This window comes from Cyanistes caeruleus, chromosome 1 (genome assembly GCF_971803275.1).
Source record: "Cyanistes caeruleus chromosome 1, bCyaCae1.hap1.1, whole genome shotgun sequence".
In the NCBI taxonomy this organism is placed as follows: Eukaryota; Metazoa; Chordata; class Aves; order Passeriformes; family Paridae; genus Cyanistes; species Cyanistes caeruleus.
The window spans coordinates 105,882,412-105,893,932 of NC_141701.1; the positions used below are offsets into that span (position 1 = coordinate 105,882,412).

General features: G+C 50.2%; 1 long non-coding RNA gene across 1 annotated transcript; it reads left to right on the forward strand.

Annotated features, from left to right (window-relative positions):
- The first annotated feature begins 4,544 nt into the window (after window positions 1-4,544).
- LOC147655799 (uncharacterized) lies at window positions 4,545-7,769 on the forward strand. The gene is made up of 2 exons (XR_015280064.1): window positions 4,545-4,716; window positions 5,312-7,769. It is a non-coding gene; the product is annotated as an uncharacterized LOC147655799 (long non-coding RNA).
- The last annotated feature ends 3,752 nt before the right edge of the window (window positions 7,770-11,521 follow it).

Genomic DNA, 11,521 nt, shown 5'->3' on the forward strand with positions numbered 1-11,521 from the left:
AAAGAGGGCAGGTGGAAGCAAAAATAGCAAATTTTCCTCAGCACAGCAAGCCTGGTGATGGTTGCTACTAAGCTCCACATGATCAAAGCAGCCTTGCTGAGAGCCCTGCCAGTGCATCCTCCCATACAACTCCCCACCCTCCCTGCCAGGACTGCCTGGGGGTGTGTGTGTGCCCCTGTGTGAGGCTGGAGGTGGACAGGTACACTCCAGCTCCCTCTCTCTTTTCCTACAAAGGTTTTTAGAAGCCCCCAAATTCGGTTTTGTCTGGAATGATGGAGAGCATAACGTGAGTCCACAAGAATGAAACAAGTAAATGAGATCTGTCAAGGAAAAGACAAACCAGGAAGACAGGAACAAAGGGCTTGGTGGGAATAAAGAGAAAGCCTCAGATCAGGCAATAAATTGGTAAATGAGGCACAAAGGACAGGGGAGAACAACAACTAGCCTGTTGCTGCTAATCCAGTCATAGTTTTGAAAGCAGGATCATGAGTCACCAGCCCTGTCAAGGCTGGAACAGAAACCCCAGCTTACCACATGCAAGAGCAGAACATCCTTTCTTTGGCAAAGCCAAAGGCTCCTGTTTGTGGCATGTGGGAGGCTGAAGGTCTGGAGTTGAGTGCTGCAGGTACATGCACATGTTAAGGAGACAGCAGGAAAGCTGGCTGGACTCCCTTGCAGGACCCTCACTGCATGGAGGGATGCTTTGGGGATAGGGGCTCTCCTGCCAGTTCAGTGCTGGGCAATGGGCCAGGTTGGGGCTGTGCTGTGCATATTAGGGTTTCAGTCTTGCTAGAAAAAAAATCTGGGACTTTTTTTGGGGTTTTCAATGAGGTGAGTGTTCATGTCGCTTCCTTCTTGCCCCAGCAAGACTCGGTGCAGCCCAAGCTCCCACCCAGCCAGTGGTTTGGACTCTTTCCACAGCCCCAAGTCATGGTGGAGGCTCTGACCCTGCCACTGGTGGCATGGGGAGATCTGTGCACACACCAGTACTGTCAGCACAAGAGGAGCCAGTAGCATCTCCCAAATTCTTCTTTGCCCATTACAGGCGTCTTACAGGCACTTCCAGGGAACAGAGGGGCATATGAAGCTTCTGCCCTGTTTTAACCCTTCCTTAAGGAAGTTTTACCCCTGCTTTTGTGTTGCACCATGTGGAAAACCTAAAAGCACATAGGCCATAAAAGTCCAGATGGCACAAAGAGGTGCCTGCAAAGATGCTGTCATTGCTTCATGAACCCACAAGGAAGCTGTGAGCAAAGGGTGTTGGCCAGCCAGGAGGTTTTTACAGGCTTTGAGTTTGTTTCTCTCCTGCTGTGTACTGCAGATTTTGGGTCCTCGAGTGGGCCAGGGGAGCAGTGCTACCTGACACAGTGCAAAGCAGAAATTTTGGTTGCTCCAACAAAAGCAGAGGTCTGGCTCCAGGCCTCAGAAGCCCAGGCTGCTGGGGTGCACAGTGTTGCAGCAGGAGATGTGTTTGCATGCATGTGGAAGTGTAGGCGTCTAAGAAAGCAGCCACCACAAGGAAATGAAACCTTTGTGATGCACTGAAGATAATTTTGGGAAGCCAAACCTTCTCTTGTCATGCAAATCAGTTGAGCAGCCTGGCAATGGTTAGGGCAGGTAGTCTTTCACTTTTCAGCCACAGAGCAGAACTCCCCATTTAAGCTCTGCAGAGTGGCTGGGGTGCACAGGAGCTGCCAGCCTGGCAAACACCTCCTGCCAGGCAGCAAGTTGTACTGCACCAGCAAAGCTGTGGGGATGGCTGCCCAGCAGAACCTGCTAGCTTCAGGTGGATCCCACTTATTTTAAGCCCAGGAGTCATCATCATCATCAGGGCTCTGCTAGCTATAAACTGGAAGCAAACAGGAGGCTTGACTGTGTGCCCTGAGAGATGCCATTGTGCTGGTTTTGGGGTGAAACAGCAGGACACCTCACCAGTCCTAAAGCTGCCTGGCCTTTAGGGAATAGTGAGAGTGCTCAGCAACATTATACATCTATAAAGAGTGAACACCCCCCTCTGATAGTTAGTGATATTTCTGTTGTGTGGATAAAGATGTTTCATCTGGTCTCTCACCCTATGTCACAGAAAAAGCCCTGAATTGAGCATGCCTACATAATTGGCAGAGGTTTGATTTCTGTCCTGAAGGATGGGATAAGAGAGACTTCCTCCAGATTTTAAAGACTGCTAGTGACAAGGAGAGCCACAGAGGGAATCAGTCTTGGCTGGGAAACAAGGAGGGAGGTCCTCAGGTCATGGCTCTGGCATGAGCCTCTCCTGCAAGTGCTGTTTATGACCACCTTTGAAGCACCTTTATTTAGGATAAAAACACCCAGCTGTTACAGAGCCTCTGGAGACAGGTCACCACCACAAAACCTTGTCTTCCCCTGGCACCCCAGGGCCAAAGTCTCTGCCCCGCTGCTGCAGGGCGGCCGTGGAGGCACAGCTCCTGCTGCCTGGGGAAAGGGCAGGCCAGGGAGACCAGCTCTCTTTTCAGAAGTCACCCCATATGTCAGGAGAGATACAGGGTTCATTGACTCATTAAACAGTCATTAAACAGGGTGAAGCTAAGCTCATCTTGCATCACTCACAGCTGGCCAATACCTGATGGAGACAAGAGTGGGGAGGCTAATGTTTATTCTCCAACCCCGCAGCTATTCTGCTTTGAACAAATGACCCCTCTGAGCCACGCGGCAATAAATTGCTTAAACAAATGCAAAGTTCAGATAGCTGCAAAGAACTTGTCTCAGTTGCCAAAAAATTACAAAACACCAGTGTTTTCTGCAAAGCAAGGCTGTAGCTTGCTCATGAGACAGGCAACAGGATGCCAGGAGCCAGTGAGAGGGCAGATGTGGAAGGACTCTGGTTCTTGTCCAGACAAGACCTTTAGGAGCAGGGGCTGGTTTTGCTGTTGTTGGTCCTACGAACAGATGCAAGGCACCCTTGGAGCCCTGCACATGTTTGTAGGGAGCAGAGGCAGCAGAAGTCCCGTGGGCACAGCAGGTGAGGCAATGTTTGATCAGAGCCTCCCTGGAGAGATTTGAGGGCAGCTCATTTCATCACCCTCAGTCAGGAAGTGACTCACCTCAGCACAGGGTCTCTCAAAGTCCTTGTCCTCAAATCAGTAGCAACTTTCCACACAGTGATCCCAAACTACTTGAAGGGAAGGGCCAGTAACCTGGCCAGCATCTCTGAACTGTATGAAACAACCTTTATGTGCCCTTGCTCCCCAGTGGGCAGGCACACAGACATCGCCCGCTGCAGCACCGAGCTTTGCCATTGCAATCTTTGAATGGAGACAAACCGCTGCTCCCTTTTCTCTTCATGAAGACTGGGAAAGGGGGATTCTTTTTTCCCCCCTCTGCACAACACCCCAGGCAGCAACAGCTATTGCTGTTCCAAAAGCAGCTTAAAATCATCACCCTAAACCAGAGTCTAGGAGCTGTGCTGTGCACAAGCTTAGTAAGCAAAAACTTTGGTATCAACAGCCATCAACACCATCACAACTGCTTGTGTTCAAAGGCTCAAATCAGTAAGAGAATTTGACCCCAAAATTTCACCCATCCTTCACCAATTAAATTACTGTGCTGGAAACTGTTCTTTTACTGGTTGAATTGCAAGGAAAGAAATAAAGAAAGGAATAATGAAGCCTCCAAAGGCCAGAAGGCAACCAAGAGTTAGCACAGATGCATGAATCAGCTGGGCCAGATTCAGGTGAAGAGATGACCTCCTGAGTTCAGCTGCACAGAATTAAGCATCCAGATACACAGCTCTTGCACACCCCTCATTCAGGAGGGCTGACAAACCCTCAAGTGCTCCTTCAGTCAAACTGCATTCCTAGGGTTCCATACATCTCCCAAGGCCTTTTTCTGAAAAATTATTTTTAGCCCCTTTTGCATGCAGAAAATTTTTACCCTTTATATCTTTCTGAAATGGTTTCCAGGTGAGCCACAAAGCATCTCACCACACCATCCTGCCCTCCCTCCCAACATCTGCCCAAACAAACCCTTCTAACCACGTGCCAGCTAACCCTAACAGCAGGGGGGATTTAAAACCTAAACCCTCACTGTTTCATTTTACCACCAGACTTCATAATCTGCTTCTTTTTCGGTTTCCACTGCAGGGATAACAACCCACAGGCATATTTAGAAGGTAAAGCATGTTGTGAGAGGAGCTTTAACACAACAGCTTACAGCCCAAATATTTCACAAACAAGCACTTACAGTAAGAACATGAGCATCTAAAATTTTAAGATTTGATCTATAGGAAATAAAAATGGGAAACAGTATTTGTTTAAAACCTTTCCTTTCTTTCCTCTCTGGAGCATGACTTACCTGCCATCCCTGCCCTCAGATGCTGAAATGTCTTCCAAGGTCCCTGGTACAATGGCACGTGGAACAGACCAGAAACACATCCACAGCAACAAAACCATCTCAAACTCCTTACCAGTGAAAGGGCCTTCAGGTCCCTAAACAACTTGGCCTCACAACTGGCAGCTGCTGGGGATCAAGCCCCAGCTGATGGAAATCAGCACTAACTCACTAATACCACTCCAGGAATGTGCTGGGATCTCTGTGCCAGGAAAGGATGGATGCACTGAGCCAGGAAGCAGCAGGGGAACACCCTGGCCCCACCAGGATGGGATGGGCTTGGGTTTCTCTGTGCCCTAAGTCTGTCTAGTCCCTCTGCAGCCCCTGGAGCAAAGCCCATCAGCAGGCAAGGTCTGCCTGTGTTACCTGAGCAGTAAAACCAGTGAGATGGTAAAATAGCAAATCACGACTGACACTCTGAAAGATCTGTGTGCAACACTGGGAGCCCGGCTGCCCTACTGCTGCCCTCATGGGTTGAGGAGGGATTTGAATGGCCTGTTGTGCCAGGAATGGCAGGAATGGGTGTACATGGGTTTTTCTAAGCTCTGCCAGAAAGGGAGAGGGGAAGAAGAAAGGGCTGGTAGAGGGAGAAGGCAAGGCTTGCTATTGCCTGACAGTGTAGGGAAAGCAGGAACATCATCCTGCTGCCTGGTGTGCTCCCTGCAAGCTCTTGGCTCTAAAGGCTTTGTGGAGCCCAGGAAAGGTGATGTACAAGGCTTGTGAATGCCATCCCTTTCCCACTGCTGAGCGGGTGGGCTAATTAAACAGGCTGGCTGCTAAATGGTACTGAAGTTAAAAATCTGGATCAGTGTGACAAACTCCCAGCAGGGCCCAACATATCATGAAATTGGGATTGCTTTTCCACTCCTGCCTGGAGAGAGCATCTTCATGGAGCATCCCCTGCAGCCAGGCAAGGGCTTGTTGATTGTTTTGCATCTGCTTGTAGGTCATGCTGACTGAAGCTGTAACATCACCCAGAAGGAAGTCAACAGGAACACAGAGGAAGAGGAGGAAATTCCCATAAACACCACTGGATACTGCTGCTAAAAATAAACGGGAAGGGTGCTGGTTCCTGATTCACTATTCCTTCCTGCGCCTTCCCATCCGCCAGGCTCATGCCTGCACTGTGAGAGCTGTTATGGGACAACTTTCCTCAGCAGCTGTGCCAAGACAGCAGCCAGCTGACACTGCACATCTAGATGGATATTTTTAAGTTATTTGGCTTGCCCTGTCCATGCATGCTAGTCAAGATAACCAGGGTGAGCACTGCTGAGAAACCTCATACCTCAGCACAGAGCAAGGCTGTGATGCTCTCTTCCCCTCATCCATTATGGGTATCTCAGCTGCCTCCACTGGGTGAAGAGATACTTTTCCCTGCATGAAGAGCAGGAAGCTGGGCTCCTGAGGAGGTGATGGAGAGCAGCAGCAGCATTGCTGGGAGCTGGACATCCCACAGCAGTGCCAGCTATGCCCCCAGCTCATTGGAAGGGGAGCTGTGCACCTGCTGGGTGAGGATGAGCAGTGGAGAGCAGCTCTGGTACTCAGCCCAAAGGCAGGTGACTCCAGCTACATCATGCTTCACCCAATGATTATCTAGCAACTGGTTTTCAAAGACATTTTTCATGGGCTGTTTCCTCCCTGAGGTAGTAATTCATCATCCAGAGTTGCCAAGAATATGGCATTCACCACATTATTCCCTTGGCTGCAGCCCTGCTGGCTGGGGAGTGGGACACACTCCTCTTCCAGGGGTTGATGAGAAGCTGCCTACTAAAAGCTCAGCCTTCCAATACTCCTCACTGCTCTATGCTCCCTGTCAAGCCTTGGAAGTGACCACAGCAGGGGTTCAACAGCCACCACTGGTGTGGGGCAGCACTGCCAAGAGGCACCTCTTGCCCATATCCCAGCCACTGAGGTCTCAGCACAACCCAGCTGCTTCAGGGCTTATTTGGCTGTGCACCTACCAAATCTGCTTGCATTTATTCTGTGGGGACGCCCAGCTGCAGGGCTCTGAGCAGCCACAGGCGGGGTTTGCAGGGCTGTGGAGAAAAACCCAGCTTTTTCCCCATTATTAGAATTTCCCTTTGCTACATGCATGGGGCAGGTCTGTTCAGCCCATGTCTGACCATTACAATGCCTTTTCTCATATGATGCTCACTGATGCTCTAAACCAGCATAGGGTGGTCCAGCCCTGCCTCTGCTCTGCTCCAGCCAGCCAGCCTCATGATTTCAAAGCATCTTTTTTTTGGCCATGAACACCTTCTACCAGGATGTATTGAAGCAGAAAGAAAGTTGGGGAAAGGTTGCATCCTCCAGCACGCAACCCCAGGGCAAAGCTGCTTTCTCCCAGCCCTAATCCCCCACACCTCCATTTTGGTGCAAAGCCAGAAGGAAGACAATTGCTGACAGCATTGCCAAGAAACCCAACATGCCCAAAACCATTGTGCTGTTTTTAGCATCTTCCATCCAGGAATCTCAGAAGCATGTGACTGAGGAGGTATTTTTACCTTCCTCCCTCAGCATTCCAGGCAGGACAGCTGGTGTCTCTGCAGTGTGAGCTGCACTGGTGGCTGCTGTGAGCCAGGACCAGCAGCTGGGCCCGCTGCCAGGATTGCTGACTTCCAGCTCCCAGCAGCCCAGGACCCCACAGCTGAACCAACCACCCCATTTCCCCATGGGGTTTAGTCTTTGGGGTCAGAGCCACAGCAGTGTGCTTGAAATCCTCCCCCAGTGCTTCTGTAAACAGCAGAGAAGATTAGGAGGAACAGCAAATGTGAATTAAGGACAAAAATAGTGTAAATTTGTGTTGGGTTTTTTTCAGATAATATGTGAAGGCTGGCCACAGCTCTCCTGCTCTGCAGAGCACTTTCCCATACATGCCCAAGCTCCTATAACCAGAGCTGGGCTCTTATGGACCCATCCAGATGCAGAACTGGCCAATAAAACAGCAAATGAGAGGCAGGGGATCAGACCTCAGCCAGCACTCAGCACTCCAAATCCTCCAGATCCAGCCTCCCTGTCCCCATGCTGCTTCCTTTGGTGTGACAGAGAAAACCATGCATTGCAAGGGTCCTTGCAAGGCCAATTTCTCATAGAAAGATCGGAATAGTGGGGCCATCAGGGCCAGGGCAGTGATCACCACCTGTACTTGGCACTGGTGAGGCCACACCTTGAGTGTTGTATCCATTTCTAGGCCTTTAAAAAGTGCACTGTGGTGCTGGAGCGTGTCCAGCAAAGGGCAATGAGGCTAAGAAAGGTTTAGAAAACATGTCTGTGGGGAACAGCTGAGGGAGCTGGGCTTCTTCAGTCTCAACAAGAGGAGGCTCAGGAGCGATCGTGGCTCTCTACGAGCACCTGAAAGGAGGCCCTGGCCAGGTGGGACTGGTCTCCTCTACCGAGCCTGCAGTGAGAGGGCAAGAGGAAATGGCCTTAAAATGAAACAGGGGAGATCCAGGTTACATATTAGAATTTAAAAAAAATATAAAATCAGTGTTAGTGTGGTCAGGCATTGGAATAGGCTGCCCAGGGAGGTGGTGGAGTCACCACCCCGGGGTGTTTAGGAGGCCTCTGGCTCTGGATGATGTGGGTTACGTGTTACAGTGGCAGTGCCGGATGGACACATGGACTGGATGATCCTAAAGGTCTCTTCCAACTTCGATGATGATTCTGTGATTCCGTGAGTCTCTCTGCACACCTATTCCTTGGTAGGTACTGCCCAGCCCACGCTGGATGCTAGTTCATTCAGACTGATGTGTGGGGAACAGAGGGATGTAACTCATTGGCTATCTTGAGAGGCATCAAAATAAAGCCAAGGTCTGTAAAAACCCCCGGGGTTTCAATCAGCCCAAACCCTTTTTTGACAAAGCAGTGATCCTGAGGAAAAGGATCAGCCTTCTGACCCTCGTCTGGATAAAGCCAGCAAGGCTGTGGCAGGAGGGATAATGCTTGGTGCAAGAACGACTGCACATTTTGCTGGAGGACAAGAACCTTTTCCATCTTTGGGATATATTAATAAGGATATCTCTATTTTTAAGACATCAGTGAGAGCCACTCGAAGCACTCAGCTTGAACCAGCAGGGAGCTAATACCCCTGACGGAAATCCCTCCTGTGGGAAATCAGCCCCCAGTGAGAGCCCGGCACTCCATCCTTGCTCGGCGCGCAGCAAACCGGCTCAGGGCGCTGAGGAGCGAGGCAGCGGTGTCCCGGGACAAGGAGCTCTGCAGGGGCCCCAAGCCGCCGTGACTGCCGCTGCTCTGGCAGCAGATGTGGCAGGAAGGTGGGGGGCCAGGCCCCGATCCCGAATGAGGCCGGTGGAGCTGTAACATCTGGCCCGTATCTGCCTTTCTGCGGGGGTCGGGCACAGGCGCCGCTCAGGCACCGAGGCGTGAATTGCCCGGGATGCAGCGTGTGGGGGTCAGGAGATGTGTGCTCCCGCACAGGAGGGAGGGAGGGAGGGACACTGTGCCACGGTCCCGTCCCGGCCAGGCTGCCCGGAGGGCTGTGCCCTCCCCCGGACCCCTGTGAGCCACTGCAGCACGGCGGGAGGAGCGGGAACAAGCCTTCCCGGCAAAGCGGGAGGAGCTGCAGCATCCAAAGGAGTTACACGGCAACTCGGGAAACCCGGCTCAGCCATGGGACAAGGCCATGGGCAGTGGGGACAGCAGCTGCTGGGGGACATCACCATGCAAAACCAGAGCCAACTTTTCACATCCCCCATATAAACAAAGTGTCTCTATATAAACTCACATAAATAAAGACATACAGGACATTGGTCCCGATTAACATTTTAAGCAGCATCAAATTTCCTTGTTCCTCAGTCATGAGAAGGCAATTAGGTTTTCTGTGTGTTTTTTTGGTTTTTTGTTTGTTTGTTTTGACTGCAGAGCAGCAGCAAGCAACATTGTCGGGTGGTCCCTTCTTGCCATTTTGCAATGCTCTTGCCAGCCTGGCCTGCTCTGCGTGGCTGTGGATTTCAGGCCAGTTCACTTCAGGGTTTTGTCTTTGCCACTCCCAGGGGAGCAACCTGAGGGGCACAGTTAGAAAGGCAGAAGGATCATGATGGGTTTGTATTTCAACCCTCTGATCAAAGCTCAGAGCAGGGTACTTGGGATGTTCTATCCAGCTGGGCTGTAAAACCTCCAGGGATGGAGCCCTCCCAACCTCCTGGGCAGCTGCACAACCTCCCTGAACTCGCTGCAGTTCACTGACATCCATCAGGTGTCAGCAGGAATGATACCTGTGGCATCCACATGTGTTTTAACAAGCACCAAGTGGAGGCAAAGAACTCCTTCCCTCGACCTACGGGCCCCACTTCTGCCCACAGGGGTTGGAGGAGCTGCTCTCCATCGCTGCCAGCGCACGCTGGGAGCTCACACTCAGCTCCTGTCCCACCCCCAGGACTTTCCACAGCGCTGCTCCCTGGCCAGTCCCCCCCCAGGTTTGCTCTCAGGAGTCAGTCCTTCCCCTTTGCAGCAAGTAAGAAGGAGCAGGTTCAAAACCTGCTCCCGCCTCTTCTGAAAGTGAAAAATCAATTTCTAAGTACGTAAGACCTTTTTTTTCTTTGCATGCTTTCTCCATGCAACTGCATTTCTCTAGCTTCACATGGGTAGGGATTGTCCCTGTAAATGGAAAGACAGGAAGACATATAAACCTGGAATTCAGGAAGAACAATGGTTAGAGGAGATTTCAAAAAGGAAAAGTTTAAGCAAATGGAAAAGAGCAGTATGAATCACACACCAGAAATACAACCACAACAAGAGCAGAAGGTGAAATAGAAAGTGGAAGCAGGTCTATTGCCAATGCCCATAGCAATCCTCACTTACAATCACTTTGTGACCTCATAAGTTGGCCTCCTCACCCAGATCAAATGAAATCCCCTGAGCTTCCAGGCATCTATTGTTGATTATCTGTCTTTACAGACAGAAATATTTTAGTATCTCTTAAATCAGTGTCATGTGGGTGTCTTCCACAATTTCCAGGAATTTCTGGGCTGCCTTTACTGTCTGCACAGTTACAGACATAATCATTGTTGTACCACGAGCTTGTGATCTGACATAATTTTCTGGCTGCTTCTTTCTCCATAACAGACTCACTTCATTTGTTAGTTCCTCTGTGTTTAAAACAATATATAACCTTACTTCTGGCCCTCAAGATTGTCCATCAATTAGAAGAGTTTGAGAGTAGAGACTGAATATGTTTCATAAGAGCACAGATGTAAGATGAAGACAGCACATAGAAGAAATTACTGGGGTTCTCTTTGATTTATTGGAAATCATACAATTAAACCACTTTGTCTGTACTCTGGGCCCTCCTATGCCAGAAATATCATCATTTCAGGCTTCTTCAAGCAGCTTTCATTTAAAAATTAGCTCTAGCCTTCCCCACTTGGAGATCAACCCCCAGTGTTTTTCCCCATCCCACCAGACTAAGACTGAGCAAGGTGGTGGATGAAGCGCACAGAAACAAACAGTGAATTGGGTCAGTGGGTCTACAGAAGCTTTTTTGAGAAGCTGAGGTTCAAAGACGCCTGAGTTAGGCTGTGGACTACTTATGAGTTTGTGGTCCCAAGGATTGCAATAAAGCCATGATTTCTCAGGCCTAAGCACTGTGATATTGGAGTAGTGCCAGGATATTTCGTGTTAGGGTTTGAATTTATATTTACAAGCATTTTGTTTGTGTCCCATTAAGGCCAACACAAGACTCCAGGAGCATACTGAGATTTAGCAATGGGAGCAGAAGGAACAGCAGCACCAACACCCTTTAAACAAGAGACTTGATGCTTCATTAAAGGCAGTATGAACAAGACACACGGAGTCATGCTTGAAAACGTCATCCAGGATGGGTGCCCAGCTTGCAATCATATGCATCCCAAACATATGGGACTACAGCTCTGCTGCCTCCCATGTCAGCTTCACAACACCTCTCCCTGCAGGCCAGAGCCAGCCTTGGGACAGCTGAGCAATCCCTGTGCCCAACAGCTGGAAAGAGAAGGTGGAGAGCTGGAGCACACGAGGAGCCACGAACAGGAGCACATGAAGGCTGAGCGCTGCTTGCCCAGCGCAGCAATCCATTCCCAAGTGGCTTTCCCTCATTATACCCTTGCTTACAGGAGCAACAAAACCCTCAGGACAAGGAGCTGTTACAGGCACAGTGAGGAGA